At 31.6% G+C, this 27,399-nt stretch overlaps 1 long non-coding RNA gene across 2 annotated transcripts in view; it reads left to right on the top strand.

Moving 5' to 3' along the window:
- Positions 1-1,493: 1,493 nt before the first annotated feature.
- Positions 1,494-27,399, top strand: part of LOC140446865 (uncharacterized) — a 374,692-nt gene continuing 348,786 nt past the window's right edge. For both annotated transcript variants that reach the window (XR_011951527.1, XR_011951528.1), the window contains exon 1: positions 1,494-1,723. This is a non-coding gene — a long non-coding RNA (uncharacterized lncRNA). The remainder of the gene's footprint in view (positions 1,724-27,399) is intronic.

Below are 27,399 nucleotides of genomic sequence, written 5' to 3'. Positions count from 1 at the left end.
TGCGCTTCCACAAAGTCTTTTGGTACAGATAGCATAAAAAGCAAATGGTTCTCATTCCTATTCCTCCGAATGAAAAAGATATCCGTTGTTGTCAGGTGTTCTTTTACAGAAGAAGTTGCAATCTCCTAGTGAATGATTTTTAATGGCCTCTCCGATAAGTCGTCTTGAGCTTTCCTTTTGTAGGAGTTGCTGATGATTTGACTGCTTAGTTTTCGGAAGTCGTTTTCGGGATTGTATTCAAAGTCTTAGTCTACAATATTTTCCGCGGCTAAAGTAATTATAGAAATATAAACGGTCATTTTCAGACAATTGGAATTTATTTCATAAAATAAATTCTGTTTTAGTTTTAGAATTTTAAGTTTTAAGAGTTTAATTCCGTGAGACTATATTAAACTCCATGTTATATTTTTGTCTGTATTTGACTATATTAATAGTATTTCCTATTTTACTCCATGTTATATTTTTGTCTGTGTCTGTAGTTTTTTCACGCTATTTTAATTATCTTATTTCGTTCTTTTAAATCATCCCTATTAATTTTACGTGATTTTTCTCTATTTTCTTTGTAAATATACTGCTCGAAATCAAAATCTACTCCACGAATTGATCTGACGTTATTTATCATGCTTGCATTAGGTTCTTCAATAAATATGGTCTATTTCATTACGCACGTTTGTGCCTGAAATTTTTCACGTTTTTTACATATTTCTTTTCGTGTAAAATAAGAGCTCATAATACTCATATCTTTTTCCACATAAATATAAATGTATAACAAATAAATATATAATTTCGCTAAAACGGATATAAGTCTGCAAAATGTAAAGCTCTTGAAAATATATATTTCATGTAATCCAGCGAAAAATGAAAAAAATAAAGGTCAAGATTTATATGATGAAATTGATAAATTTGGACCCTGTATTTCTCCTAAAATGAACGCATTATCATCAACTACCTATTCATCAATAACCTCATCTCTCTATGTTCTTTTTTAGTAACGAATTTTCATAACATTACCTGTGGCAGTAGCTAGCGGGGAAAAAAGCTTTTCGAAATTTAAAATAGTAAAAAAGCATGTACGATCCACAATGGGACAAAAAAGGCTTTTAGACTTTTCCGTCATTAGTGTTTAAAAGGATATTTCAGAAAATGTAGATGTGTCTCGACATTGTTAAAACATTTGCCTTAACAAAGGCTATAATTAATTTTTGAATAATTAAAACTACTACTAAACTAGATTTTTTTTGTAACAAAAATAATTTTAATTTTATAAAAAACTTTACATTGTCCTATAATTTATAATTTTTAATCCCGAAATAAATTAAAATATATTTGTAAAACTAAATAGTCTGTAAAAGCACCGTGATTAATTGTGGACCCTGCGATCTAACAGCCTCTAAGAACACGAATCGACAGTACCTACGGACACACTGAGCTTGTGCTAGGATTCCAAAGCTCTCGCTGTCGCGCTTTCAGTTTTCAGCCGGTTCAATTCGGTCTTCTCTTCAGTCGAAGTTTAGCAATCGAGGGAGAAGGTTGTTGCTCGTGCTCCTTCCAATTGAAGTTTGGAAACACGCGCGAGTATTTTCGAACAAGAATCGAGTGCATTTTCCGTGATTTGTGAGTTCATGCTGAGTGAGACAGTGAGGAAAATTTTGTGACATAGTGACAAGGATTTTGTGAATTGTGTGATTTGTTAGTTTCGAAATGGGTTTCAATAATACATAAGGTTCGTATTATGAAAGTTTTATTTCGAACTTTGAAATTTTAGCTGATGCCATTCTATTTTCAATGTACTTGTTTTCAAGAAACCGACATTACTATGCTGATTTCTGATTTGTAGTACTTTCCAGTAATATGGTCACATAAATAAAAAAAGATCTGTATTTAATGCTATAGCATTCAGGTCCAAAGCTGTTATAAAAAACTGAAGAATAAAAATGTTGTGTGATCCTTATTTTATTATTTATCAAAAACAATATAGGTAATATTTAATAAACTGGTAATATTGTAGAATACTGGCATTTTGAACATATGTTTTTAAAGTATGTACCTATTTGACTTTAAAATGATTTTTGAGAAACATTCCTGTCAAGTTTTCTTAAAGGATGGTTTGTTTGATTAGTTGAATACACTAATTATGCAGTAATCTCTCGATGAAACTTTTCTGAGAATAATTACATTGTAAATCACCAGAAAAATATTATTCTGAGCCTATATAATTATCCTTAAATTACTTTTTCTTTCGTATCATTATTAAGAGTTAATTATTTAATTAAATTGCACTATATACATTATTATTAAGAAAGTTAGGAATCCCAAGTATGGTTGATAATATGTACCTTTTGTGCTACCTAACCTAAGTATTTTATTTTTGACAGTTCCTGTTGATATTGTTTCCTAAGGCATAATTTGAATGCAGATTTGCCTTTGTTTAGTAAAATACTCATTGTTATTTGTTTGTTCGTATATTCTGTTTTTGACCTATGTATTTATATTTAATAATTCTCCAAGTTTAGGTTTCTAGAAGTTAAGCTCAAGTAAAATTTTCGCATTCGCGTAATCTTTTAAGAATACAATTTTTGTTGTTGTTTCTTGATTAATATAATCTATTATCTATTGAAGAAAATATATTAATGTATTAATTGTTTTAAATTTGAATTTTGAAATAGATTTCCGACTTTGAAGTCAAAACTTCAGTAAACTATCTCCAATTTTATGTGAAATTCCCATATTTGACAACGGCTTCACGTTCATTTTTTTTTAATATATATATAAAGTTTACTTCATATAGATAATCTACTTAACAAATATATTTAAAGTTTTATGGAAAAATGACTAAAAAATGGAGAATTAACAAATAAAATCAATATAACAATGTCTTCAAATAAGAAATTAAAAATAAGCCGTACTTAAATTCGAATGTGTTAAAATATTGGCGATCTTCACGGCAGTTTGTGATTTTTTAATAACTGCTTTCAAAAATTTGCTTTCAAGACTCTTCTTTTACATTCCTTTACCAAGACATTCGTTTTTTTTTACATTATATAGAATATAATTTATTTAGTTATATAGTTATAATATAAAAAAATAGTTTTGTTTTTGACAAAATGGATGATCAAAGGAATAGTGATAATTTTTACATACATACTTACGTATAAAATTTTTGCGAATTTAAACATTACAAACAAATATTTAATATTAACAATTTAAGAAACGACAACCACACTAAATAAAAATATAAAAACATGAAATATCACAATAGACAAATACCCTGACCAAACTAGTACTATTGGTAACTATGATAACAGGTGAAGACTTTTTACTTCATATGGCAAAAAGGTATACAAACCAACATCAGTCGAATTTTTTATGCTCTTTGTCAACCTAAAACCTTTTGCTCTAATAGCATCTTTAGATCTTATATCGTGATCGTGGAAGTTGGAGTTTATGTTAAACTTACCTTTGTTGGCATGAATTTCAATCAGCGTCTCACATATATATATATATATATATATATATATATATATATATATATATATATATATATATATATATATAGTGAAGGTAGTGGCATAATACCTAAATCCAGAAATAAAGGTTTAGAGTGTCCCCTATACTCTGCTCTTGCAAGTATCCTCACTATTTTTTTTTGTAGTTTAAAAATTCTATCTGCGTGAGAAGAATTACCCCAAACAGTTATTCCGTACTGTAAATGGCTATGGAATAGTGCAAAGTAGCACATTCTAAGAGTACTTTAAGGAATCATATAAACTAAGTTGCGTATTAAAAATACACTTGTAGCAAGCAAGTCTAGACCTTAAGTAATCTGTATGAGCACTCCAATCCAAATTATCATCTAGAAAGATTCCTAATAGTTTAACACTATTTCTTGAGATATACTTCCAATTGGAACTAAAAATCAAATTCTGATTTTTCTCTTCATTTAGCTTCAGCTCATTATGTACAAACTAGTTTTTTGCTTTCTAGCACTATCTATTTTAATTTTTAAATTATGCTGATTAATATCAGTATTAATGAGAGTTGTATCATCTGCGAACCAAACACATTTTGTAGGAAAAGTATAGTGAAATAAATCGTTCAGATAAATAAGGAACAAAGTGTTTTTTAAGTATGATTTAAATAGATTAACAGTGTTTCTTTTATTATCGTATTTATGCATTTTTTACACTGGTAGCACTTTTGTTACTTTTAATACATCTCGGAAAATCCCTTCAGTAAGACAATTATTATAAAGTATAATTAATTTGTCAATAATTATATCGATTGTTTTCACAATTATTTTTTTGTTTAAGAAATAAAAATCTGTGCAGTGTGAATTTTTCAATCTATGCAAATTATTTCTGATTTCAGTATCACTAACAGGTAATAAAAATAAAGAGTTGCAAGGAGAGTGTACATTTTTCAAAAAATCTATGGTTACATTTTAATTTGTGAAATTAAAAGAAGTTTAGCTGCTGAAGTAAAGTAATTATTGAAAAGTAATTTGATGTAATCGTGCTTGGACAGACTTTATTTTGAGATTTATTTCTGTGATAATTTATAACTTTCCAACTGTCACGAGATATATTTTCTGAATTGGAAAAGAAATTCATATAAGCCAGTTTTTTCTTTATAGATATTGTTGATTTATAGTGCTTCTTAAACTTTTTCTACTCACTATATTCCTTTGTAACATCAGCAATTATCTTGACTGTGATTTTCTTGTATTACTATTAGTTCATCATCAAACCCAGAAATTGGAGCTTTACTATGAGTTCATGATTTTTTTATTGGAAAATTAATTTCAGTTAACTACATACATTTCGGTAATAAATTGAACTGATTCTGTTGCTGTTTTGAGAGAAACAACTGAAGCCCAGTCAACGTTGTTTAAAGACTGTTCTAACATTAGGATGCCATTACTTGTTATATGTCTTCTGTATGTATTAGCACTATGACTTTTTTTAGATTTTATTTTTAAGTAGAGAAATTGAGCAAGATGATCAGAAATACAAGGGTCCACGATTCCACAACCAACTATCTCACTGCTTATGTTTATTAAGATGTTTTCTAAACAATTTGCTGATCTAGTTGAAATTCTAGTAAATTCATTAATATTTATGGTTAAGCCAAAAGTAGAAATTAGATCACAGAAACTGTTTAGTTCATTAGAAGCTTTTTTGAAATCAATGTTGAAATCTCCAATTATTATTATTTCTAAAAAATTAGCAGAGCAAAACACCAACTTTTTCAAATCAGTGTCGAAGTCATCGAATGCGATCAGTTTTATTTAGGTGAAACATCAAGGCCATTAAATGTTAGAATAAGTTAACATCAATCTTATATTAAAAATAGAGAATTTGATAGATCTCAAATATCTAAACATGCATGGGATAATGAATATAGGGTTCAATGGAATGATTCAAGTATAGTCCTAAAAGAAACAGATGGTAAAAAGAAGAAAATCAAAGAAACAGCTCTAACTATGATAAATGAGACCAATTGTGTCGCAAATTCTTCGGCAGAACGCAGTAGGATCTGGTTGTGGTTACCCATATTAAAAGAGGAAGTTAATAAAAGGAAAATACCAGTATTAGGGCCGGTTTTACCAACGACAAATAGCAGTCTATTCAATGAATAAAGTTATTCGACCAATAAAACTGACATATCTGCGTTTCACCAACGTCAAATAAGACTTATTCTATGAATAAACTCCAAATAAGTTATTAGTCCAATATCGGCCAAATAAATTTTTATTCTTCGAATAAGTTGACAGCTAACCTCACTTTAAATATCAATAATAAAGAAAATTCATTAGTTTAACTTGAAATTATCAACAATGTATTGCAGGTAAACGTAATTATATCACACAATTTGAATTTTGTGTACATATATATTTATTTTAGATTATTATCTTCATCATCATCATCCTCTGATGACGGAAATGAGCAGCGAAGGAGAAGACCACGCTTGCAGTTGCAAAGAAGAAACCCTTTTGCTGAATTTGATGATGTGGATTTTAAAACTAGGTTTAGATTATCAAAGTTCTCCATTTCATTCTCTATATAATTTTTGCTCTTCTCGCGTTTTTTGTCCATTTTCACAAGTTTCAGATTCACAATAATTTACAACCACAACAAACAGATTTTTTTTATATAAATTATGTATTGATTGACATTGACAATTATTATTATTTTGACAAATTAATCAACCAATATCAAATATTATAGGTTATGTATATGATTACAGTAAAAAATAGTGTGATGCGCTTGGCCAAACACCTAAGAGGTGGAGGCCAAGAGAGGTGTCAACGAGTACAGTCTGTGGAAAATCATTACACTTTGAACTTATTCGACGAATAACTAACTGTGGATTACAAATAGTTATTGAAACAGAATAAAATTTATTCTACTAATAAATTTTATTCGACGATTAACTATTCAGCGATTTATTTGTTGTTGGTGAAATCGGCCCTTAGTAAGTCAGTATTATATCGAGAATATATCATTTATGTTTTTTAAATAAGAAACATATAAAAATCAGAATTTGGTGTTTATTGAGAGTAAACTAAATGTAAGACCAAATACTTACCATTTCGGGATAGTATTATGAGGTTTTTTTCCTGGTTTTTTTCTCATGATTTACTATGGAATCACTAAAAGGGGAATTTTACTGTCATCATGGCATGTGGTTGTCTTTATAAAGACGAATTACATGCTATGATTTTTTTCGACGGATATTCTCAAATTAAAGTTGATTTCATGTAATCAAACGAACTATCTTACAATAGTCGTCCCAGGAACGCAACTCAGCAATATTGGCAATATCATTTTAAAGTCGTCTACTTTAAAATGTATAATATATGTCGAATTGTCAATATAATTGAGTCAGATAAAATTAAATTATTAGAAGGATTTTTCACCAAGTAACAAAAAAATTGTTTAATTTATTAATGTTTGTATTTTGAGAACCATTCTGAAGTGGAAATTGAAACGTCAATAAACTTATTTTAACATTCGATTGTGGCTTATTTCCATTAAAATAGTAATTATATTAAGAGTAATTAGATATTTGTTCCATTTGCCAGGAATAAAATAACAAGCTTAGCATTACAAACATTATGAATGCGAAGAGGCAAAGAAATAAAAATTTAGTAAACACAACAGAACGAATCAATAAAAATTTGCTATACTGCTGAATAAAAGTTTTAAATGTCCCAAACAAAATAAATTAATAATTTCGAATACTTTTCCAGCCAATAAATCTGTCTATCGCTTCTCAACTCAACCCCTCAAACCAGAAATCAATAGTCCTTTAATACCCCTGTCGCCAAAAATAATGTTTGAAAAAAGGACTTTTCAGAATGTATTTTCGGCTTGTAAACAAACCACAAATCTTTCCAAATTCGAATATACATTCCGATTTCAACTGTTCTGACAAAAACCGGCAACCCAGTGGTCCCAAATCACCGACAAAATTTGTGTACGTCAACGGGGTTGTAAAGGAGCTGTATAAAAACGGTTCGGTCCCTAGATAGACGTCTAAATACAGGCGAAGCACAAAATGTGGTGTACGAAAATTTATTTTTATCGGCTGCGAATGTATTCGCTAGAAAACATTTTCTTATATAAATTGTTTGGAAAACTAGACCAAAATTTTAGTTTAATTAGGAAATTATAGCAGATGTTGAGTAGTAGATATTAAATTTGCTCCTATATGATTCGTATATTTTTATAATATTTGTGGTTTGTCAATATTTTCATTTTGTTTTGTTATTCATATCAGTTTTCTAGTCTTTCTTTTTGTTTTATGAATATCCCATTTGTTTTTTTTTTGAGATTAAAACATTCAAAAACAGCGGCGCCTTGTTTTGGAGACCTATTCTCTTCCATTTTCTTTTTTGATTTTTTGTGCCTATCTTTCATTGTTTCTCACCTCTATAAACGCTCCACACACAATCTACCAGGACTGAGTAATGGTACCTTCGAGTCACAAAGTGTATTCGTGTTCTAATTTTCTTCTAAATAATTTAGTTCACTATGTATAGTACAACTGTGAAACTTACATCCGTCACTCTACAGAACACAACTAAAACATGGTTCATTTTTCACTACTTTCTATTAAGTTCTCTTCCCTGATCAGACTCATTCAAATGGCTAAGAACGAATAAGATATAACATCCGTATCTACTAAAAACGCAAGCACAAAGTCAGAATACATATACAGACTTGCACACCTACACCATGCTCAATCTGAAAATCACCAAACAGTCTTGCCACAACTGATTATACAGTGAGGATTTTGTCTTCTATTTCAAGGTAAAACATGATCGTGATCAGGGAGTGTATGGTCTAGGAGAGAAGTAAGCAGCCTGCGTGCCGCATGCCACCCTTTGCAACTTTTTGCTCAGCCGGCCAAAGAACCAATATAATTTTAGGACAAATTAACAAACTTAAGTGTTTCTAAACGTGCAATATATAGTTCAAATACTGGCAACAATGGCTCAGTCATTAATGACAACATTGAATGCAGCAGATGGCTCGGCAATATATATCTCAGCAACAGTATGGCTCGTAAATTTGATCGTAAACGGGCAATACAATCGAGTAACAATAGTTTATTTATTTAACTACTTAACAAATACAAATATTGTTTGTAGGAAGTCAAAAAAAATCCATAGTATATAAAAAAGGAATATACCTAAAACGTAACTTATATATATCACAAACAAAAACACATATTAAACAGAAAAACATTTAACGTAACTTAAATATATCACAAACAAGAACACATATTAAACAGAAAAACATTTATGGCAAAGTTACGGTAAGCAGTTCAGTGGATGTTATGCAATAAGTCATATATTCTTCTGGGGAGTTAAAAAAATGTTTCAGAAGATATTTTTTTATAACTTTTTCGAAACTATTACAGCTTAGCTGTTTAATATTTTTGGTAAAATATTGTAATTGTAATAGTTATAATTAAGGCAATTTTGATCTGAGAGACGTAATCTACAGCGATCTACAGATAATGACGGTTTCGCGTATTGTGAACATGGACATCAGGCTGCTTTATTAAATGGGCCCGTTTTCTGTAAATTTCAGTTAGAACTTGAAATATAACAGAGTAGGTAGCGGCATAATTTTTAATTTGATAGAGAAAGGTTGTCAGTGTTCTAGATAACTAACCCCTGCTATAATCTAAACCCTGCTAAACCCTATAATAATATAAACCCCTGCTAAAAATTTGAAATGCAATTGTTGAATTGCCCCGTATGATTAAACCATTATTTATGTGAGAGTGAAATAAAGAAAAATATGTCATTCTAAATGTTTCAAACATTGCTAGTTTGCGAATAAGAAATAATGAACTTCATAGCTTTTTCTTTGATTGTGAGATATGAGTTCAGTCGATTATCTATGGTTATTCCCAATAGTCTCTTTGTTATCTGGGTCATTGTGTAAAGCACTTGGAGATATTACCAAATTTTGCATTTTATCAGAGTTAAGTTTTAGTTTGTTTGCAGCAAACCATGTGCTAGATTTAGTAGAAACTTCCTCATGAGATATTTTGAAATCATCATTATTTTTCCTGATATAACGTATTTCGTATCATCTGCGAATTGTATGGATTTGTACGGAGATATAAATTTAGGCAAGTCGTTGACATAAATAATAAACAAAATGGGTGCTGAGACCGCACCTTGTGGGACTCCATGTTTTATGTATAGAAAATCGGAGAGATCACCTTTAGGCACTACCGCCTGGTGTCTGCCACATAGATAAGAAGGTATAAGCTTAAGAGGGATACCTCTGATTCCATAGTAATTTAATTTGTGGTGCAAAATGTCCTGTGAAACGCAATCAAAAGCCTTCGACAAGTCGCAAAGAGAAATTGTTATGCGATTGCCGCGTTCAAGCCCCTTAATCACTTCGCTCACAACATTAAATATACGTTCGTAGTAGAATTCTGAATCCATAGTGTGAGTTGCTAAAGTAATTCTTTGACTCAAAATAGGAATAAAATTGTTTGATAACCTTTTCAATTACTTTCCCAAAAGTAGAAACAATGCTTATGGGTTTGTAATTGTCAGTTTTTGAGGAATCACCTTTTTTGTAGATAAGTAGTACTTTTGAGTATTTTAGTACTTCTAGAAATACTCCAGTTGATAGAATTAAATTAATAATATAAGTGAAAGGTGTTAAAACTATTTGGTAGGTTTCTTTTAAAATTTTGCTATTAATTTCGTGAACGTCCGTACAATTAGAATTAGTAAGAGACTCTATTATTTAAGAGACCTCTTCTTCCACAACGGGACGAAAAAAGGACTTGCTCAGAGAAGGATAATTTCTATAAATGAAGAGGACATCGACATTAATAGTGGGAAAAGATGTAATTATATTCTCTGCAATTGTAGTAAAAATTGATTTATTTCGTCTAGAGGTAGATCAGGTTGTACCGAACTGGATCTTGTGTTGTTTCTTTCGAAATTTACTATTTTCCTGCAGTCTCTAGGTTTATTATTGGAATTAAGAAGTAATAAAATCATAGTAAGTTGACTTTTTAGCAATTTGTAATTGCCGATAATATTAAAATTTTTTTGTTTATATACTTTGAAAAAATCGGTATACTTAGTGGCATCTGCAATGTGTTTAATAAGAGAAAGATTAGATCCGTAAGACCTTAATTCATTATTAAACCATTTCACTGGTGTTTTTGCAGCAGTTTGTCGTACTTTTTTTAGTAGAAAAGGCTTAAATATTAATTTGTTATAAGTTTCGGTAAGAAAGACTGTCAAAAAATCAGGATCATTAATATTATCATAGAAAAAGTCCATTTGTGTACTAGCTAGCACAGAGCTTCTGTAAACCAGAAGAAGTAATAAACCGTTGAAATGTTTGATTAGTGTCAACAACTTTATGCTCAGAGTCAATAAATAAAAATTGAGCTCGATGGTCAAAAAAACAAGGTTTAAATACGCCCACTCTGTAGATATTTTCAGAAAAATTTGTCATAATGTCGATGACTACTGGACTGGTTGTGATTCTAGTATAATCGTTTATAGTTACTTTTAGACCATAAGATGTTAATAGATTTTAAATATCAAAACAACGGCCAGGTTTTATTTTAAAATTTATATTAAAATCACCAAGTATGATCAGTTTGTCTGCTTTACTAAGCAAGGACGTTATGACATTCTCAAAATTTACCAAAAACAAGTCAAAGTCACCCTTACCGAATCTGTATACAGTTAAAATATTTTGTTTTTTTTTATTGAAGGTACATAAATTGCACAAAACTCTAAACTTTGCTCTACATTATATTCATTTAGATTAAGAGAAGAATACATAAGATTTTCTTTTACCTAAAAAGGCAACTCCACCTTGTTCCTTTTTTACCTTACAAAAGATATTAGCCAATGAAAAGCCGGAGATGCTAATTGATTTTAAATTTTCTTCACTTTGCCAGTGCTCCGAAAATCATATGACGTCATATAAATTTTGATCCGCAAGAAAAGCATTGATCATATCGACTTAATTTGGAATACACTGCAAATTAACATGAACCATGCTTACCGTACCTTGTTAAAAGTTTGTAGAAGCTTCTAGGTTTCTTCCTCCGACTTCTTTATGTGCTGAAAATTTGTTTTGAAGTTAAATCTCGTAACTGCAGATTCTTTTGGCTAAATATTAGGTCTGTAGACTTCGTCAATTTTATTGAGTGGTGATGTTGAGTTTCGAGAGGTACCTACCATAAACAAAGGACTATTAATTTATGGTTATGTACCTGCTTTTATTAGTAATCCCATCGAATAGAAACGAGTTCATAATGACATGCAGATAATAAATTCTACAATAATTTGGTGGCGACTGTACAGGGTATTCCATTTAAAAAAAATACTTCAGTCCATTCTGTTGTTCTGACTGACCCTGTATAATCGAAAATAATTTTTTATACTTCATAGTTTAGCCGTAACAAAAAAAACCAGATATTCGGCGCACCCTGTACATAGCGATAAATAATTTATTTTTGGTAATTTTCCTTGAGCCCTGTAAATGAAGGACAACGACAAACTACATTCGCGTGGGGAAACAAATATTTATTTATGGATTTATCTGAATATACCCAAATTAGAACAAATAACCGTAACGGCAATAATGTAATAAACAATGGAATATGTCATATCTCATCAGAGTTAAAAGAGAAATACAATAAGACGACAGCTTTATTTGAAATTCCCTTTATTATATCTCCCGGAAGTGTGACATTCTCGCTATCACAATATACATAAAATATCTCAAAGGACAACGCTATGTGAGCCATAATTGCATCTATACTACACATTCAACAATAATAAACGCGTAAAAAACCTTTTATAAATTACTCCATTGAAATGTCGCTCGCTTGGCGAGTTGTTGAAGTTACCAACATTTGCCGGTTGATAACCATAAAATCCAAATGATCGTCATCATTATCTGTTTGCGAATAGATGCCATTTAAAATTGTCATTTATTTGTACTTATATTAGCTTTTATAAAATAGATTTTGGTAGACTTGTAAATTTTTATAACGGAGATTTTATGTTTTTATGGAGACTTTAAAAATAGGATTGAACATAATTTAACTAATTACAATTCATAGCACCATCATTATGATGACATTCAACCTCCGACAGGATAAGGAACTTTAAGAAGAAGAAATACCGCAGTTTTATATTAAGGGTCATGAAGTAAATAAAGTTAGTAGGGTTAACATTCGAGGTATCAATATCGGTAGAGAATTTACAAGGTCCAATTATTTTACTTACTGTTTGTTGTCTACTGAATAATATTATTAAGACTGATCATTATAATGAACTCTTTAAGATGCTCGGACACAGTTTCATTAGTGTTGGAGATTATAATGCAAAACAACGTAAATTAAGCTCCAGAATCTGTAACTTCACGTGGTCGAGAATTATTAAAAATAATAAAAGAGAATCATTTAACTCCCCTCTATACTGGACAGTCTACCGATTGGCCCATCGACATACAACAAATGCCCGATCTTATCTAAAGCAAAAGGAATATCAGATACCTATCTACAAATGTCTCCATCATTCGATCTCTCATCACATCATTCTTTATGGATTTACGTACTGCGCCAAATTCATAATTCTCCTAAACATTTAACTCTTTTGAATAAAAGAACAAACTGGAGTATATATAGGAAAAAATTAAAACTGTCCATTAACCTAAAATTGCTTCTTAAAAGTGATGGTGACTTAAAAGATGCAGTTGCCCTTTTAACTACAGTTATTCAGCAATCTGCTTGGTCATCCACCCCAGAAATTTGCTATCAACACAACTCCTAGTCGTGTAATGCTCACATACATAAACTTATGTTGGAAAAAAGAAAAATACGAAAGAGTGGCAGCTCATTATGCATCTGGACGATAAAACTAATCTTAGTAGAGCTTGTAGATTATTGAAACGAAAATTTATTTTCATATGTTCATCTCCTCAGTTGGCAGACATACTAATCAAATACAAATGTAAAGAAGTTCCCATAGAATTGCAACGGAAAAAGTTGAAGAAGGGAGAAACGATCGCGATTCAAAAGGGGAAAGTAATGGTGCCGAAATGGAAGAACAAGAAAGATGTTTTTCTTTTATCTACAGTTCACAACCTATAAATGGAGAATACAAGAAAAAGAGATAGAGAAGGAAATCACATTTCTAAACCGAAAGTAGTCATCGGCTATAATGATACAAAGTGAGGTGTTGATCGGCTAGATCATCTTCTTGACTACCCAACAACGAGAAAGAGGGGAAAAAAGTACTACAAAAAGATATTTTTTCAGTTATTGGATATTTAGGTATGGAATGCATTTGTGTTGTACCAAAAAAAAAAAAATTTGGGCCAAAAAAGAAATTTGGAATTTAGAAAAACTCTAGTGGAGAAAATAATTGAAACATCATACACCCACTAAAAAAGCTGGAAGACGTAGCATACAACCTGGACCTTTGCGTCTAACTGCGGGGACACTTTCTGGAATATGTTCCACCAACCGAGAAAAAGGCTAATCCATGTAGGTATTGTGCAGTATGTTGCAACAAAAGAAACGAAAAAGGAAAGAAAAAGCAAAAAGTAACCATATACTGTTGCAAAAATTGTAATATGGAATTACGTGCTGTGACGTGTTTTATGGTGTACCACACACAATTGACTTTTTAATTTTAATTTATTTATGTGTGTTTATGTGTCAATAAAATATTTTGGATTATTTGTATTTTTCATATAAATCATACTACTAAATATTTATCTATTGACAGTATTTCCTCTGCACAAAATTTTTAAATTTCAACGGATTTGTATACAAAAAGAGTGCGCCACTGTAATCTATAGTAATTTGTAAGACCATTGGCATTATATATATATATATATATATATATATATATATATATATATATATATATATATATATATATATATATATTTGTAATAAATGTTTCGCCTGACCCCATAGGAAAAGCAAAGGTTCTACATCACTGAAAATATTTTTTTTTGTTCAATTATAACCAAAACAAAACATCTTTACTAAAAAAAAAATTCGATCATTTTTTGACCATAACTTCAAAATTAATGTGTACGTTAAGGGGTTAATTGCTAATAGAAATCGTTCTTCTGTTATCCAACCGCTTGGATTGGTTAAACCTAAACTTTTTATACTGAACTCTTGGGAACACAAATACTGGAAGAATTAATCCCCCAGAAGCATTCATAAAACCTACCATAGTCACTAAATTGCCCCTTTCGGCTGAAGTATATTGACCAACATGTTTTGTTCCTTTGGCTGCTATAACCTTTGGAGTGTTTGCTACGGTACTGCAACCAGTCTCGTCAATGTTCCATATCATGTTTGGCTCAAAAGTAAATCTTTCTAAGACAAAAGTTTGTTGGAGTGGAGCTTAGATTAAATTAGGGAGTTACAGCGATTGTCCGTTTCATAACACGTCCGTTGCATTGCAACCTTCCTCTAATGTTTTGGCAAATTATCAGTTTGGGTTTAGGAAATACATAACAAAGACATACAAATTTATGGGGTGCTAAAAAACATCAGAAATTCGAGTGAAATCAGAAATCACTATACAGCTTTCTATATCGCTATGTCAAGATCTCTTATGTATTCCAAAATATTTCAAATTTAGATCTTATCTCCAAAAAAAAATCAATCATGTCGGGAAATCACAACTTGTTTCCAATATTTTCTGGAGTTTTATACAAAAGCATGCTAGTCCCACACTTTACATACACACAAGATCTCCGAACTATCAACAATACAACAATCACTACATACACTGGAGACACAGTTATAAAATAGTTTCAAATTATAAAGCAAAGGAAACACCTGCTTAAACAAGCAATTGGACATCGGAAGTCCATTAGCCATAACTTGGATAAATACCTGGAAATTCAGTTGAATAGTAAACATGAAGAGAATGACAACCACATGAAGAAGAGACGCCTTCAACTCAGCTACAGGAAAATCTTGGCCTGAAAAATAAACTTCTGGGTTATACAGTTATTTAAAAACCGATATGGCTATATGCAGAACAAATCTGGGGTAGAGCGAGTAATACAAACGTGTATGTAGTGCATGATATATTACGAACCAGATATCTACAATTACGAAAAGGTAGCGAAGCTATTACTGCTGTAAGCTCTATATATATGTGTGCTCTAAACGATACTATAAAACACGCCATGTTCGAATATCCCAGGTTGTGAGTATCTTAGGTTAAAAATGATCAGATTATGAATAGCTACGGTGAACGGGTTACGTTACTGTTCAGGTTCTAAACATCTCTAAAGCCTCTGTTGGAAGCAATGTTTATGCTGTCTTGATGAGCAGAAAAGTGAAAACTAGCGTTTCCAATGGGATTGTCATCGCTTAGACTTTTAAACGGGTAGTGTTTGTGGTTTTAAACATCCGTTATTTTATTGTTTTTGCTGTTATTATCGGCAGTTTTATATTTATAAACGTAATGGATTAGTTTTTTAGATATGTAAAAGTTTATTGAATGCGTAATAATTACATATATATATTATAAAAAGAAAGAGTTAAAATGAAAGACGCTCTTACTTTTTATTGACTGGTAAAGACTCAAATACACAGCGCATTTTCGGATCTTTACCATCTCCATTATCCTTAGTAATGGAGAAGAGAGCACATAGCTCGAGGGCAGGAGGATCACGGCCCCACTAAAAAGAGGGTGCCCCAAAATTCCTTCATTCACTGTCAACTATATATTCTTTTGAAAGTCGCCTTGGGCTATACTTACAACAGTCATCACGACGACACGAACGACGGAAGACGGTAGAATGCAGTGCTGTACAGTGGGATTTTTAAAAGGTACATCTTATACATTTCACGAAAAATATGTTAATGACATATTACGAAACAAAAGAGGTAGGCACTCAGTGCTAAATAATGAAGACAATTATTACCAAAATCGATTTTTTGTCGACCACCTAAATGTACCTTAAATTATAATCTGCTCTTTCAAAACCATCTTATATATAAACCAATGTAATATAGTAATTAAAATCGGATATACTAATTGATGGTCTCTATATCCTAGCAAAATTTAGTGCACTAGATTTAGCATATACACTTCCCTCATTTTTGTCTACTTTATTTCACATTAACTTTATATCAACGCAAATGGTTTAATTACAAACACTTTAGCAAGAAAATTCTATTTGATTTAAAACAGTTCTTGATCATTTCGTACAAATTGTCAATTATATCAAGCCTTGTACACTCCAGTCAGATGAAACAGCAAAACTCATTCTATCGATACACTGAAGTTGGAGAAAAATAGAGGAAAGCCTCCAGAGGTGAGCTTCTCGCGGAAAAGTCTTTAAAATTTTTAAATAGCAAAGCTGAAGTTAAATGTGTCGATAGCAATTAAAGTAAATTGTATACTCACGCTTAATCAAGCCATTATCGCATTTTCGCATAAATAGCAAAGCTATTTAAATTACGTGACCAGCGTTTTGCAAGACTACTATTTGTTAGTGAACTTTGTTTAATGAATTTTTTGAGAGACATTTTTTTGATTATGGAGGAAACATGGCTGCTTCCTCATATTTTTATCAACTATAACGATACAACAACTGAGGGGTAAAATAATGAAGAGGGAAAAGACAAGAGAGTCAAGCGAGAGGCTTCTGAAAAGAAGCCAGTATTCGCACTGGTCGTTATTGATAAAACTGAGAGACGAATCTATTTGCAAATTGACACCTTAGCGTATTGTCAATTGCTAACGTTGGTAACACCATACATACTTAAATAAGATACCTGTACGAGAAAAGCCATTACACCTCATGAAAGAATTTTATTTGAAATCGATGATTTTTTCTGATACTATTGGCACTTTACCACCTGTGTGACAAACCTGATATTATTAGGTCCATCAAAATAAACCGGCTGCAGTGGTTAGGTCACATAGAGAGAATGAATGAGATGGAGCCGCCAAAACATATTTATAACCAAAGAATAGATGGAGTGAGAAGGAGAGGCAGACCCAGAGCACGATTTAAGAATCAGGTGGAGGAAGATTTGAGAATGTTGGGAGTACGAAACTGGAAAGCCAAGGCGAAGAATAGGAGAGAATGGAGACTTATCCTTGAGCAGCCCAAGACCCACCATGGGTTGTGGAGCCAATGATGATGATGATTAAGGTTACCGTAGTAATAAAAACAGGAAACCTTTGTCTTAGAGGATAAGGTAATAGTATGACTTCGTACAAATCGAGCCAACCTCGGATCTTTGATTACTTATTAAAATGGCTGGAATTACACCGATACCTTTTAATCAACTTTCTACTCAAACCCACATTTTATTTTTTTTAATTTAGGGGTATTTTATTAAAATTGTCCTTTTATCGACCCCCTTGATTCGCTAGTGACACAGTCACAAGGTTCATATTTAAATCTTTGTATATTTTCCTTTTATCGACATTCACTTTCCTTTAATGTACACTCTGTCCCTTTTCAAAGTTTTATTTGAGTTTTATTCACAAACGGCATATTTGTAAAATCGACTTTTTTGTGAAAAAAGTGTTACGATAAAAGGTCTTTATTGACAATACTGAGGATATGAAAGAACTTTGAGAAATAATTTAAATATTTTTGACAAACACAGACTGAATGGGGACTCTACAAAGAATATCAATTTTGAGAATACATTTTAAAAACAAGAATAATAATTTTCTCTCACTACTACTTTGAGTTATTTCAAAAGAAACTATGGCACTTTAAATATCCCAAATATATTCGTAAAAAATAATAAATTATTACTAAAAAATAATTTTTATTGTTAGAAACTATAGTACATTTGAAAGTGAATGATAGCACAAATTTTATAGCAAAGGTCTAAATACAGGGTTGGTCACTGCAGAAAAAATGTAATAATTAATATGCATCTTCTGATCTCTCTGAATTTCTCACTCGACTTTAATATGAACACTCCGACAAACCTCAAATACCTCATAGAATTCGAATTAGCAAACTCTAAGGGATTAAGCAATACCTGAACGCTTCAGTGACGGAAAACATAAAACTACTTTAATTTAAAAAAGCTAAAATGTAAATATTACGTACCCACATTAATTTTTGTAAAAATACTAAATATTGGTTTAGGACTTTTCCTTACAGTTTAATAATAAATATATTTCGAGTACTAGCGTCATATAAACTTATATAACTATAATTACATACCTAAATATATAAGTTGTCTTCTTCCGATAATGAGACATAATACAAAGACATATAATTGGTTCTATTGTTTCCTCTATTAACATATCGAGTTTCCAGAATGTTTCTTCCTCTGCTATGATACATCTTGTAGCTTTTTGCCAAATGTCAGATGAAATTTTTGATATGCAGTCAGATAATAGTTGACGAACTTCTTGAAGTTTATTATTATGTTGTATTATTTCTCGCGACATATCCCTTCATTCGAGCTCAGATTAGGCGAAGGAGTTAGGCTCACAGTGATGTGTTAATAGCAACACTTAAACTCCATGTCCTTTTTCTAGTTTATCTACACTATACTTCTTGAATTTTGGTGAATATTTTTTGCATAGCTGCAATAACTCCTTTTTTAAAGTAAATATTCTGTTCGCACTACTATTTCTTTGGTTATTAGCAAATCCAAGAGTTGTTGCTTTCTCCATTTAGGGTTAGGTAGTGGTTCCTTTAATTTTGAATGGTAACTGGCATTGTCCATGACTATTACAGAATTGCTCGGTAATAAACCTGTCATTTGACTGAAATATTCTTCAAAAACCTTAGCAGTCATTTCTTCATGGTAGTCGTTCGTAGAATTTGAGCAAGCCTCTATCAACAAATCCTTTATCTTCTCCAATATGAGTGATAATTAAACGGCGTCCTTTGCCATTTGGAAATTTTAAGCCCGTAGATAAACCTTCTATAAATGCCCGACGAGCATTTGTAACCAGTTTATCTTTGCAAACTTTTTTTACAAAATGCCTTCATTTATCTATGTTTCATCTAAATAAAAAATATTTTTGCCTTCTCTCCTCAATTTTCGAATTTTCCTTAAATATTGCCTCCTTCAACAAATAATTACTTCTTTTTCACGGTTTTTGAATAAGCACTATGTCGATGTTCTTCTCAGCTATGTTCTAGCGCAATAGTTCCGATGTTATTTCATTGTGCTACAAATTGATCTGTGCGATCTTGAATTTGCATTTTATTCATTTTTGGGGCCTTCAATAGGCCCTTTTGTAATTTCTTCCACCTGCATAGATTCCCTTTCGGCCTCCTGCGGTTTGGAAGTAATGGTTGCAGGCCTTGATTCGTCAATGTTTCCCCCCCTGTTTTGTTTTACCATCTTCCAACAAAAGAATACTAGGTCGCTAGAAAAGGTAATAAGGCTTCCATTGAAGGCTTTTGAGTTCCTCCTCTTCTTCTTGTAGTTCCTTCTCCTATCGGAGGTTGGCTATCATCACAGCTATCCGTACCTTACTGGCGGCTGCTCTAAAAAGATCTACTGAGCTGCAACTATACCACCCTCTTAGGTTCCTCAGCCAGGAAATTTTGGTATTGCACTTATAATGGCATTTACAGGTAACATCTCTAACCATCCTAGCTCGAATGTTATCCCCTGTTATATTTTGATATTCTTTGCCTGCTATTCTCAATGTCGTTTGTGAATTTCTCTTCCAGTTGTTTGGGTTTCGCTTTCATTTTCGAGATAACAGTTCTTCAGTTGGGTTTGTAGAAGTGGCGGAACATGGTACTACACTATTGTCATCATTATCAGAAGAACTGGAAGTTTCTGCTATAAGGACTTGATGGTTTTGAGGTTTCCAATTTTGAGCACTGTCGTCGTTAAAGGATATTACAGATGTAGATGATCCAGGCATATTAGGGTCTTGTTGAACTTCAGGTAGATGGGGTGCTACTTGGTCTAGATCTTGAAAGTCCGGTGCCAAGTTTAAGTCCTCATTGTTTATAATATAAATATTATCTAGATCTAGTGTCACATTTTTAAGCTCTGCATACTCAGCTTGATCAGCTCTTTCGTCCACATCCACATACTGTTCTTGTATTATATCCTGACTGCGTTCTTCAATTGGTATACTGGATGAGTTATTATGGAGATCTACATATTCGTCTCGTCCAGATAAATCTGTAAGTAAAAAAAATAGTTTTTAAATTTTAACTAAAAATTTTAAATTAAAAAAAAAATGGGGTGATGGGGTGCTACTTGGTCTAGATCTTGAAAGTCCGGTGCCAAGTTTAAGTCCTCATTGTTTATAATATAAATATTATCTAGATCTAGTGTCACATTTTTAAGCTCTGCATACTCAGCTTGATCAGCTCTTTCGTCCACATCCACATACTGTTCTTGTATTATATCCTGACTGCGTTCTTCAATTGGTATACTGGATGAGTTATTATGGAGATCTACATATTCGTCTCGTCCAGATAAATCTGTAAGTAAAAAAAATAGTTTTTAAATTTTAACTAAAAATTTTAAATTAAAAAAAAAATTAAAATTTTAATCACTTGGTGTACAAATACAGGTAAATGTGCCAATAAACTAGCATCATTACCTACAGTTCATCCTTTCATTTACGTCCGTCAGGAACCTAAAAGTGTAGGAAAGGTATGCTAAATACACAAATATTAGTCAGGTATAGGTATCAATACAAACAAATATAAAATAAAAATTAATATTTCACTTACCTTTGAGATTATCTCGATTTTCTTTATTATGGTGAAAACTATTTAAAGCTAAATTAACCATATTTTTCGCACGCGAATACATTTTCAAGAAATTGAAAAACTGAAACACTTACAAACTGAAAAAATGAAATCAAACACCAAGTCACGGATAGCTAAACCACACGACTGATAATAATATAAAATACGTTTCCATATTAAATTCTTGTTAAATTTGCTTAGTAAGAGTAAGAAGTTATTAATTATTTGGTTAGTAAGGGTAAGATATCATTAGTGTAAAAACCGTTTAAATAAATTATGGAAGTCAATGAATACAAGCGGCTTATTGTCGCTGACTGTTTTAAAGTGTGTGTGCTAGATCTATTGGCGAATTTTAAAATAGTATAGAAGAAGACATTTATTGCTCAAATCCTTTGACCACGGCATTTTTGAGGGTTTTAAATACATCCTATGGACCTAACTCAATTTCGATAAAATTGTGGTTTGGCTCCATTGACCTCCACGGCGACGATATATATATATATATATATATATATATATATATATATATATATATATATATATATATATATATATATATATATATATATATTGTCATACTTTTTCTTTCCCAACCAAAGAAAAATAAATAAAAATATCCATCGGAATAAAATTTTATGATATCATTATAAACAAAAATGTATATAGTAATTTAAGATAAGATTTAGTGTAGATAAGAATAGAAATTTGTTTGGCAAACGACCTTTTTCCGTTTCAAACAAAATTATCAAAAAAACCTTGGATTAGAAGACATTTTAGCTGTCTTAGTTAATCTTTTCATTGTTTGTATAGTCGAGTATTAAATGGCCATATTCTAATCTTTTGAAATATGTATAAATTATAGTTTTTCTCTGAAACCGAAATTAGGCTTTTCCAAAATCATGGTAAACACAATTTGAGCTTTTGATTGGACGGTCGTTTTTAAATGGGAATTTGTGAGCCGATCAGGTGACCGGAGGAGTTAGTTATATTTTGGTCATCGAAAGGAAACAGTCGTTTGTCTCAAGATAGGGTGTGGTTCGTAAATTTGGATACCGGCGTAACGAAAAGAAGTGAATAGTTTGCAGAAGGAGGTAACAAGTAGATTAAAAGAGGTCCTTGTATCTACCGTGGGCATTTTATAAAGTATATGTGAAAGTATTCTTACGGCATCAAGTTGACAAAAGTAGGTCCTGGTGTCATAAATAAGTAGCTGAGTTTGGAGAAGTGAATTAGGTGTTTTTTGTGTAGTCTGCAGGAGGTTTGCAGATACGTTAAGAAGGAGCCGAGGTGCCAAAGAGGAGAGATCACATCGTTGAGGAGACTGGACTTTTCTGGGTATGTTCCAACATACAACTCAAGAAGAAAATAAGCTGTAAGTGTTTGTACAATTGAATTTTATATCTGTGAAGGATCGGTTTGACATCATGGTCATTAGCATTCAAATTTAAAATCTAAAACTTATTTACAAATAATATTTTTCTATAATTCTTAAAAACTAACAAAAACCTCTTCCTAAAATCTCTTCTATTGTCTTTAATCACTGCATTAATGTATTTGGAAAACCCGGTTCAATTGTCTTTGGATTTCACTTAAAATTATGCGGGTCACTCAAGTATAACAAAGAAATAATTTATGCATAGCTTACATTTTGTTTAATACAGGTAATCCAAGAATTTAAAACTTTCCTTCTTCGAAATGTTTGTTGGTTATTATCCTACTTATCTGAATTATTTTAATGTTTTTGAACTTTGAAATATTTTAATCAACCCAATTTTTTTCTCGATTTTACATATCATAACAAATCCCCGCCATTTGATCTGCCGAAAACTCTTTGTTAAATTTTAAAAATGACAAAAGTTTTCTAGGATCAAATTATTTCACTATGTTATTTAAAATCTACTTATGATACTGATAAATGTCGTGAATGTTAAAATACCCCGTATATTGCCTGTCTTTATACGGGATTGGATATATTTTCGTTTTAAATTTTTCCAAGTATTTTCCCTTAAAAGAAAGTTCATAATTTTTAGCCACTCGGTTTACTTCATTAACAAGATCTGCATGGTTTCCTAAAATCTTCTCTATTTTCTTTCCCATGTTTTCTCCACAATTTATTTTTCTTTCATCCTCCTTTTGTTCACATGTGTTCACTGTCCATAATACTTCTTCACAAAATTCTGGATTCTCGTCCATCAGTGCCATTTTTTCTTCTGTTTTCTTTTTATCCTCTAATTCCCTTTGGTATTCCGAGCACCATGTTTCTATTCCTTTCATTTCTCTGATGATACCTTCTTTTTCTTCCTGCTTCCATTCTGTTAGATCTTGTTCTTGTACTTTCGGTTTATCCTCTACAGTCATATCGATTTCTTTGCGTTTTTCCTGTGCATTGATCCTTCCAGAATTTGTTTTCCTATCTGTTTGCTTTTCTTCTCCTGTGTTGTCTGGTTTAGTGATGTTTCTTGTTGGTTTCTATCAATTTTCTTTGATGTTTCAATTTGGTTTTTCTCTATTGTTTGTGTCTGTATTTGCATCATTGCTAATAATTTTTCCAGCATCCCTGTTTCTTTTCTTTCCTCCATTATTGTGGCATTTCCTTCATTATCCGATCCTTCATCAATAATTGTTTCCTCTTCTATCTTATCCTCTTTCCTTTCTTGCGTTTTACTTTGACTCCTTGTGGTCGACATGTTGTTTCTTTTCGTTACTGTTTTTGTCCCCGCCAAATGTGAAATTTTACAACACTCTATATGTTTCAGAACACGACAATATTTCTCCCCAAATGTATTAAATTTTCACGACAAATATCAAATATGCAATCAGTAAAATTCAAATAATTCAAAATAAATATCAAATGTACGATTGTTGCACGAAAATAAAATCAAATAATTCAATAGCAGTAAATATCCACTAACTACGATCAATCAATAAATCAAATTTATATTCCCTGGAAAAATTGTCAAAATACTTTCAAATTCAAATTCCCTCAATGTTATATGTTTTTATCTCTGGATCACCTGTACTTATTCCAGATCTCTTTCCCTACCTTCAAATGTAAAGCTGCGATATTTTCAAGCCCCACGTTTTGGAAGCCAGTTATTGTGATATTTAAAGTCTTGGTGCGCCAAGCAATAATTAGCTAATTAATTTTTTGATTAATTAAAATTATTTAAATGATATGATTATGACTCTATCACAATTTTTAATTCTTTTATCTCAGGGTTAAATTCGTGCTTCAATATCTATGCTATTACATGTGAAAGGTAAGGTCCAAAGAATACCGGAATAATAAAAAAACACATATGATCTAACACTATATATTGAAATAAAAATAATGAAATAATTCACACTCAAAAGTTTTCAATAAACAAATCTCATATAATGATTCTCAAAATTTTGTTCTACGTACGTGAACAATTCAAAATTAATGGTACAAACAATATTAATTGAAATCTCAAAATCCCAAACTATTCTAACTCTCCTAATCAAAATATTTATATCCTTTCTAAATTAAGTGTAAAAATTGTGTTATCAATAAAAGAAAAAAACTGCAGAAAACAAAAATATCTCTCTCTGATGATGAGTGGTCCAAATCCTTGTTCCTTGTAGACTATATTATCTCCTCTCAACCGCTCCCTATGTAATCAGCAATCTTACAACAGATTGTTGCACGTATATCGTCCTTAATGATCTCCTTCAAAAGCACAAATCATTTAAATTATGATAGCCTTTCTCCTCTCGATAAACTGAATCTCTCGTTGGCCTGAACAGTGACTCTTGGAATATAAGTAGAAAATATGACTTACAATATTTTGCTGCTTCAGCTTCTGTCAGATACACTAACTCCACAAAAACTCACTAACATTCAACACAACTGCTTGCTACTTCTCGGGAACCGCCAGAGAACAATCACTGTTCGTCTTACAGACTTGGAAAACCAACTGATTATCTTTTCTCTCTCCTCAATCTAGCTAAACTTTCATTCCTACATACCTATCCCACCTTTTTCAATCTCCGCCAATCAAAACTCGTCACAATTCCCCCATTTTTTCATTTCGATAACAAACAAATTTTTACCTATAATTATAAAATTTCCTAAAACTTATTTACAAATAATATTTTTCTATAATTCTTAAAAACTAACAAAAACCTCTTCCTAAAATCTCTTCTATTGTCTTTAATCACTGCATTAATTCAATTTACTTTAGCTACTCAGCTTAAAATATGTGCTGGTGGGTTCGAAGCATTTGAAATGTTTTTGTACATATATAACTCAATAAAAAGCTTTCAAATAAAATACATATGCTACAATTTCGATATTCACCCCCGACATAATATAATGAAACTCTGAATGCAAACAAATTTTGAAATCTTCCCTTGAAGGCAGAACGCCTCGTCCTCTTATTGTGTATGCCAAAAGGACTCTGAAAGAAATTATATAAACATAAAACAGCAATGTATTGAACAGTCAATCGATTCCAATATACCTTCCAGTACGGCGAGTTGGCTTCTTACGAAGTCCCTCGAGAGCCGTCCTAGACGCCCCAAAATGGATCGGGGCGAGGGGGTTTATTTGACGACGATGCACCGAATGAGAAAAAGATGCGCCCATGTGAAAGGTATTACTAAATAGGTTGTCGAGGGAAATGGAAATAGTAAAAGTTTCAAGGTAGAATTCTAGTAGAATGTTTGAGTATTTTAAAGGGATGTTACTGGAAAACCGCAACAAGGAACTCTGTTATTTTTATATTGCTTCATATTAGTATTTTTGTAAGCTGTTAAAATTTGTAAGATATTTTCTTTACAATTATAAAATGGATGTATAGAACCATCACAATTCTCTATTCGATGTTCTTTTAAATACTATTTTGGTCTTTGTATTATATTTTAATAATTATTTATTATATACGTTTATAATTTCAAGTATCACACAACAACCTCAAAAAGGTTTGGAGAAAAATTCGTCAACTATCTGGATAGCAGCAAAACACCCAAATTAGTATTTCAAAACATAATGACAAATTACACTCAGATGCAAAAAAAAACGCAACGGAGAAAATTTTGGTCAAATTCAAAGTATTTCAATTTTTTTATTTTTATCCCTATTTTGATAATTTTTTTAGCAACTTTAATTTGGTATAGTCAGTTTTTTGATAAAATTTTATATTTGACTTATTGTACGGGGTTAATTAAAACGTGGTTTTATTATCCTAACTTTGAAACATCCTGTGGAATAATTCCGTTTGCGAATTTTTGTAAAACATTATTTTTCGTTTATAACCATGTCCCCTAAACATTGTGTTTTTTGTTTCATGTCAAAATATGCCTTGGTTCTTTTTTTAGAGCCAAATGAATTTGCCACCCACAATTTAGGACTTTTTTAATTATGATTATTTTGGAGTTATTTTGTAATACGAGGTGACTTTGGTTACTGTTATCATTATGACATATTGACACTTACATTTTGTTTCCCTATGATTGATCATGGTTCTGAGTGTCGAAGATTGTGCGAAAGCAGTTGCTCTGTTTGAAGATGGGCGAAATTATGAATATGTGGCTAGAGGACTACACACTCATCACTCTACCATCCAAATTACTTCCACGGCACAGAGTGGCTGGACTACAATTTTTCAGGGAACATTTACATTGGAATTTAGGACAATGGAGTAATGTTCTTTTTACGGATGAGTCGAGATACTGTCTTCACTCATCATATGGAGAGAACGAGTATGGCGTGAGGGGGTTCGGTGATGGTATGGGCAGGAATATCTCGAGAGGTACACACTGAATTGGTATTTATTGAGGGTTCGTTGACTGCACACCGGTATAGGAAATTTTAGCGAATCACGTAAGTACCCTTTTCTTAATATATCGGCGATGATTTTCTATTAATGCAAGATAATGTGCGACCCCACTCTACAATGTGTGTCACGCAATATTTAGAGAAAGTTGGTATTAATAAAATGAACTGGTCAGTATGTTCGCCAGATCTGAACCCAATAGAGCACGTTTGGGACATGCTTAATAGAAATATTAGAGGTCGCGAAGTCACACAAGCCTCAATTAACGAACTTCGCTTGGCTCCAGAAGAGAAATGATTTCGAATACGTTGCGAATACGA

Source organism: Diabrotica undecimpunctata, chromosome 7 (genome assembly GCF_040954645.1).
Source record: "Diabrotica undecimpunctata isolate CICGRU chromosome 7, icDiaUnde3, whole genome shotgun sequence".
Taxonomy (NCBI): domain Eukaryota; kingdom Metazoa; phylum Arthropoda; class Insecta; order Coleoptera; family Chrysomelidae; genus Diabrotica; species Diabrotica undecimpunctata.
The sequence above is the reverse complement of the archived record's forward strand: the minus strand, read 5'-3'. Positions and strand labels throughout refer to the sequence as shown.